Genomic DNA, 6,459 nt, shown 5'->3' with positions numbered 1-6,459 from the left:
CAAATATTAAAATTCTAACGAAACGGAAAAATCAATTCCTAATAACTGAAACACAAAATATGATTAATACAATAGCTATAGGAAAAATGGGAATTTTAAACCCGACAATTTTAAATTTAGACGAGATTAAAAGTATAATTAAAAATGAACATGGACGATTGACAATAACTGATTTAATAGATATTTCAAATTTTAAAATAGTACAGAATAAAGATGTAATAGTTATATATATTAAATACCCAAAAATTATATATGATTGTAAATATTATGAAGTAAGAGCAATTACACAAAAAGATGGCAAATTAATAATTGATAACGACATTGCGAAATGCAAAAAAGAATATATAAATATAAAAAACTGCAAAAAAAAAATGATAAATACTTATTGTAAAATTAATAATAAAAATACTTGCCTATCAGATATTTTGTCCAATAAAAAAGGAAAATGTAAAGAAATTAAAGAAAAACATAAAGACATAGATATAATTAAAGAAGGAGCAATATTATATTGATGACTCTGCAATAAATGGAGTTTACCTTCTAACATTTGAAAATTATACCAATATTGATAATATAACTTACGAAAATATTGATTGTAAAATTTGGAATTATTTAAAAAATAATCATATTAATAACTTTGAAATTATAGAATACATTGAAACAAAAAATAAAGAATTTGAATTTGAAAACATAAATATTTTGAGTAAAAGAATTAAAGAATTTAAATATCATTCACTTTTCTGGTACATTATTGTAATAATTGTACTATTAATAATAATATACATAATCTATAAGATTTTAAAATTAAAAAAATCATGCAAAACTAATAAGCAAAGTAAAAAAACAAAATTCCAATAATTATCATATAACGCTATTTTAGAAAGAATCTACATTATATCAAAAAATGATATTGAATCGGGGACGATTCATCTTAGAGAGGGGGGAGTTAACGGCAGCAGCCACACAGAAATCTAATGATAAATATAAACAAATTGTATCTTCTTACAGTATTACTGCTTGGTCAGCAGAATACTTTAATTAATAAGAAATCAATACATCGTTTGTTTTGATAAGCAAGCATAATTCAATATTCCATTATTTGTTTTGATACTGGAATAATTGGAAATTCAATGCTCTGGCATTTCATCACTTAATGTAATGCAAAAGCATCTTTAGTAATAAGCATAGAATTGTAAGAATATAAATATAAGTGCTTTTACTAATAAAGTCAGTGTATAATCGGCAGGCGTATTGATAGATCATCTTGATGATCGAAGCGCACCATATATTATCGCACTCAAACCAACACTTGTGTTTTATTTCTACCGCGCGTAGCGGAACGGAATACATTTTTTTTAATACTTCCCACGCAAGGGAAGTTAATTTGCATTGTATAGTTGAAAACAACCCCATGCGGTGTGCCGCACATACAAATATATTTAACTAGATAAGTAAGACTTTTAAAATAGTATATAAGGTGTACAATTTTAATAAAATCAGAATGAATAAATTCTCAGCTTGAATAAGACGTATTTATTTTTCCCCCACAAGTGGTAAGTATCTAAAGAATCTTATTTAAGTTTGATCTTACAAATCAAACAGTTTGATTTTATAATTCAAACAACTATAAACTTATATATGTACGAATTCTTACTTACTAGTACTTATTTCTATATACTCTATAATGATAACGTAAGCAATAATTATAGCAAAACAGCAAACCTCAGGTCGAGAAACGGCTTACATTGCGGCGGCACGGCTTCCGTTCTGGTTTAGTGCCGACGAAAGGTGCTATTGTTGTAAATTTTGGAAATTAACTTTATTGAGCAATGATATTGTATATTTACAGAATATTGCTGAATTGAGTAATATCGGTATATTTTGCTAGCTACGACAACTTTGTTGTTGTACATTTCGTGGGCTATGCTAGCTGTGATAACTTGTATGCATGTAAATGGATAAACGTATGGGTGATTATAAATTACAGTGAAACTTCGATAAGTCGTAACCTCGATAAGCGAAAAACCTTGATATTTCATAGTATTTCTTCGGTCCCTAGAAAAATTCATGAAAAATGCATGTATTTAGGTCCCTTTGATAACTCGTATTTTTCTTGAGACAAAAATTGAAAAATGTGTATCAAAAGCCTCTACAACTCGTATTTTTTTGTTCACAAAAAAACGTACGTGACGAAAACATAGTATGTACTTTATATTTTAAAATTTAAATATGTACAATCATTTCTTGTTTTTTATGTAAAATTGAAAAAAAAAAATAAAAAACTATAATTCGTATATTCTGTATGTTGCCTCTATAAGTTGTATAACTTGATAACTTGAAAAAACCAGTAACTTGAAATATTCATTTCGATCAAAAAGGAATTAAGCTCGCGAACACTTTCGCGTGATTATTTTTTAAAACTTTCGAGGTTGATTAACTGAGCAACTTAATGGAATTTTGGCGATGAAATTCCATAAAAGACCAGTGTTTATCGATGGTGTGGTGATTTCGAGTGTGGTCGTAAATCAATCTTAGACCAATTTCGTGAAGGTCGTCTGAAACAGCTCTTGTCCCGGAAACTATTGATGCTGTGCGCAAATTCACATTGCAAGATCGTTACATGACCTATCATGTGATTGAGACAACTATAGGCATTTGTGAGACCAGCATACATTCAATATTGCATGTACATTTGACTGTAGATCGCTTAAAATAAGCCTCTTGTCGATTGGTTGAGAGAAATAATGGGCTTCGAATAATGGACATCGTACGGCATGACAGATGATGAAACGCGTATGTGCTCGAAAGTAAAGAGCAGTCGACTGTATAGGTGTTTCAAGATGAGCTGAATCCAACAAAAGTTGTTCGTGCACGAAGCACTTCCAAGCAAATAGTTGCTTGTTTTTATGGAACAACTGAACATATCGCATCCATACCAAAACGCAAAACAGTAAATTCTGAGTTCTTCTGTCTTTCAAGAAGTCAGAAAAACCAACCGTCGAAATCAGATCACTCTTCATATTTTGAGCATTCAAACCATCACTTTAATGAGTCATCCATCGTATAGTCATTACTTAGGACCAAATATCTTTTATTTCCGTATGTAAGAGATAAACTAAGAGGTCAACGTTTTCTGATACCAGAAAAGGAGGTTGATGTGTTCAGAACCCATATCTATTTATTTATCTCAATCAGAGTGGCAAAAGGGATTCGAGAATCGGTCCAAACAAGATCTTAGTGGAAAATATTTTGAAAATCAATAAAGCGATTTTCGATGAATAATATTTATTTTCGTTCTCTAATCACGAAATAGTATTTAATGTATTCCCTTGTCAAAGTGAGGCCGGAACTTCTTCTTCTTCTTAATTGGCGTAGACACCGCTTACACGAATATAGCCGAGTTAACAACAGCGCGCCAGTCGTTTCTTCTTTTCGCTACGTAACGCCAATTGGATATTCCAAGTGTAGCCAAGTCCTTCTCCACCTGGTCCTTCCAACGGAGTGGGGGTCTTCCTCTTCCTCTGCTTCCCTCGGCGGGTACTGCGTCGAATACTTTCAGAGCTGGAGTGTTTTCATCCATTCGGACAACATGACCTAGCCAGCGTAGCCGCTGTCTTTTAATTCCAGGCTGACATTGTTGGTGGTGTTTACGCTGGTTCCAAGATAGACGAAATTACCTACGACTTCAAAGTTATGACTGTCAACAGTGATATGAGAGCCAAGTCGCGAGTGCGACGATTGTTTGTTTGATGACAGGAGATAGCAGGTTGAATAAGTCGCACGATAGGGAGTCGCCTTGTCTGAAACCTCGTTTGGTATCGAACGGCTCCGAGAGGTCCTTCCCGATTCTGACGGAGCTTTTGGTGTTGCTCAACGTCAATTTACACAGCCGTATTGCTTTTGCGGCGATACCAAATTCAGACATCGCGGCATAAAGGCAGCTCCTTTTCGTGCTGTCGAAAGCAGCTTTGAAATCGACGAAGAGGTAGTGTGTGTCGATTCTCCTTTCACGGGTCTTTTCCAAGATTTGTCGCATGGTGAATATCTGGTCGGTTGTTGATTTTCCAGGGCTAAAGCCACACTGATAAGGTCCGATCAGTTTGTTGACGGTGGACTCGATAGAACCTTATATGCGATGTTGAGGAGGCTAATCCCACGGTAGTTGGCACAGATTGTGGGGTCTCCTTTTTTATGGATTGGGCATACCACACTTAAATTCCAATCAATGGGCATGTTTTCGTCCGACCATATTTTACAAAGAAGCTGATGCATGCTCCTTATTAGTTCTTCTCCGCCGTGTTTGAATAGCTCGGCCGGCAATCCATCAGCCCCCACTCCTTTGTTGTTCTTCAGACGGGTAATTGCTATTCGAACTTCGATTGGGGAATCGGGTTCGTCTTCTCCTGGCCTTGTGCGTTCACTGCCATTCAGCAGGCTGGAGAAGTGTTCCCTCCATAATTTATGTATGATCTGGGCATCGGTCACTAGATCACCTTTGGGGGTTCTACAAGAGTATGCTCCGGTCTTCCTTCTGTAAGTCGCCGCATTTTTCGTAGAATTTTCGGCCAGCTTATCAAGATCTTCGTACTTACCCATTTCGGCCTCTTTCTTTTTCTGTCTGCAAATGCGTCTCGCTTCCCTCTTCAACTCTCGGTATCTATGCTATCCCGCACGTGCAGTGGTCGATTGTGACGTTGCGAGGTAGGCAGCCTGTTTTCTCTCCGCTGGGACACGGCACTCCTCGTCGTACCAGCTGTTCTTTTGCATTTTTCGAAAACCAATGGTTTCGGTTGCAGCTGTACGTAAGGAGTTTGATATGCCGTCCCACAGTTTCCTTATACCGAGTTGTTGACGAGTACTCTCAGAGAGCAGGAGTGCAAGCCGAGTAGAAAATCGTTCGGCTGTCTGTTGTGATTGCAGCTTCTCGACGTCGAACCTTCCTTGTGTTTGGTGGCGCGCGTTTTTTGCTGCACAGAGGCGGGTGCGAATCTTAGCTGCAACAAGATAGTGGTCCGAGTCGATGTTAGGACCTCGGATCGCACGCACATCTAAAACACTGGAGACGTGTCTTCCGTCTATCACAACATGATCGATCCGGTTGGTAGTTTTTCGATCCGGAAACAGCCAGGTAGCTTGATGAATCTTCTTATGCTGGAATCTAGTACTACAGATAACCGTTTTTCGGGCCCCGGCGAAGTCAATCAGCCTCAACCCATTAGGGGATGTTTCATCGTGGAGGCCGAATTTACCGACCGTAGTGCCAAAGACACCTTCTTTGCCCACACTGGCGTTAAAGTCGCCAAGCACAATTTTGACATCGTGGCGGGGGCAGCCTTCATAAGTGCGCTCCAAGCACTCATAAAAGGCATCTTTGGTCACATCGTCCTTCTCTTCCGTCGGCGCGTGGGCGCAGATCAGCGATATGTTGAAGAACCTCGCTTTGATGCGGATTGTGGCTAGACGTTCATTCACCGCAGTGAATGATAGTTCTCGGCGACGGAGTCTCTCTCCCACCACGAATTCAACACCAAACTTGCGCTCCTTTATATTGCACCTCCCAATTAAGGGACCGGACATCCCAGGTGCATGCCCAGATATCGTAGTCCTTATTTCGTTTGCCATGGTCGTCAGCAAAAGGGGGGTCGCTCATCCGAGGCTGTCGTTTAGTTTTCATTGGTACTGTTTTTTACGTGGCGGGTCCCAAACCCAGCGCACAACCCTATGTAGGGGATACTTCTCCTTCTCTCTTTAGCTCGCCTTCAAATTTGGTCAAAGACCGGAAGTCGTGAGCTGCTTGAGTCATATGTAAAAGAATCGATTCTGGCCACTCCCAAGTGAATGACGATCAGAGAACTTTCCTCACTTGTGTGAATTTCTACACATGACTCCATCCTCCCGGAACTACTACTTTATATATAAAAAAATGTCAACTATTCAACCAATTTAATAAAAATTTTGCTATATCCAACTTCGGAGAAAGGATAGTTTATTTTCAATTTATAGTCACAATGCAGATAAGGGTATCCGTCAGTTTAACGTCGCAGTGTATAAGTATCCAAGAAAATCGTAATTTGGAATGAGTACACAATGACTTACCAATATTCAATCGAAACACAGAATTAGAAAAGATTTGAAGGACTGCTCTGTCTGGAGATGTCAGTCAGACTTTCGCCGATGTGGGATGTGTTTAAAGCAATCACTCTCACGGCGAAATATTGGAACACTTCGACCATACAAATGCGCATATCTACTACTCTGTCAGACAACTTTTGCACTATTGCTCATTGTTTTGCACTATTGTAATATTAACCTGATATGTAGCTTTATGTTATATTGTATTATGAAAATGGACGTAGTCGGTCTTCAATCACGTCATACACAATTTCGGGTTCCATCTGTTTCTTTCACTTTAAAATATATAAGTCAAGCACCATTAAGATATCGGAACAGAACTCTGCA

This window comes from Bactrocera tryoni, chromosome 1, assembly GCF_016617805.1.
Source record: "Bactrocera tryoni isolate S06 chromosome 1, CSIRO_BtryS06_freeze2, whole genome shotgun sequence".
NCBI classification, from domain to species: Eukaryota; Metazoa; Arthropoda; class Insecta; order Diptera; family Tephritidae; genus Bactrocera; species Bactrocera tryoni.
This window is presented reverse-complemented; position numbering follows the sequence as displayed.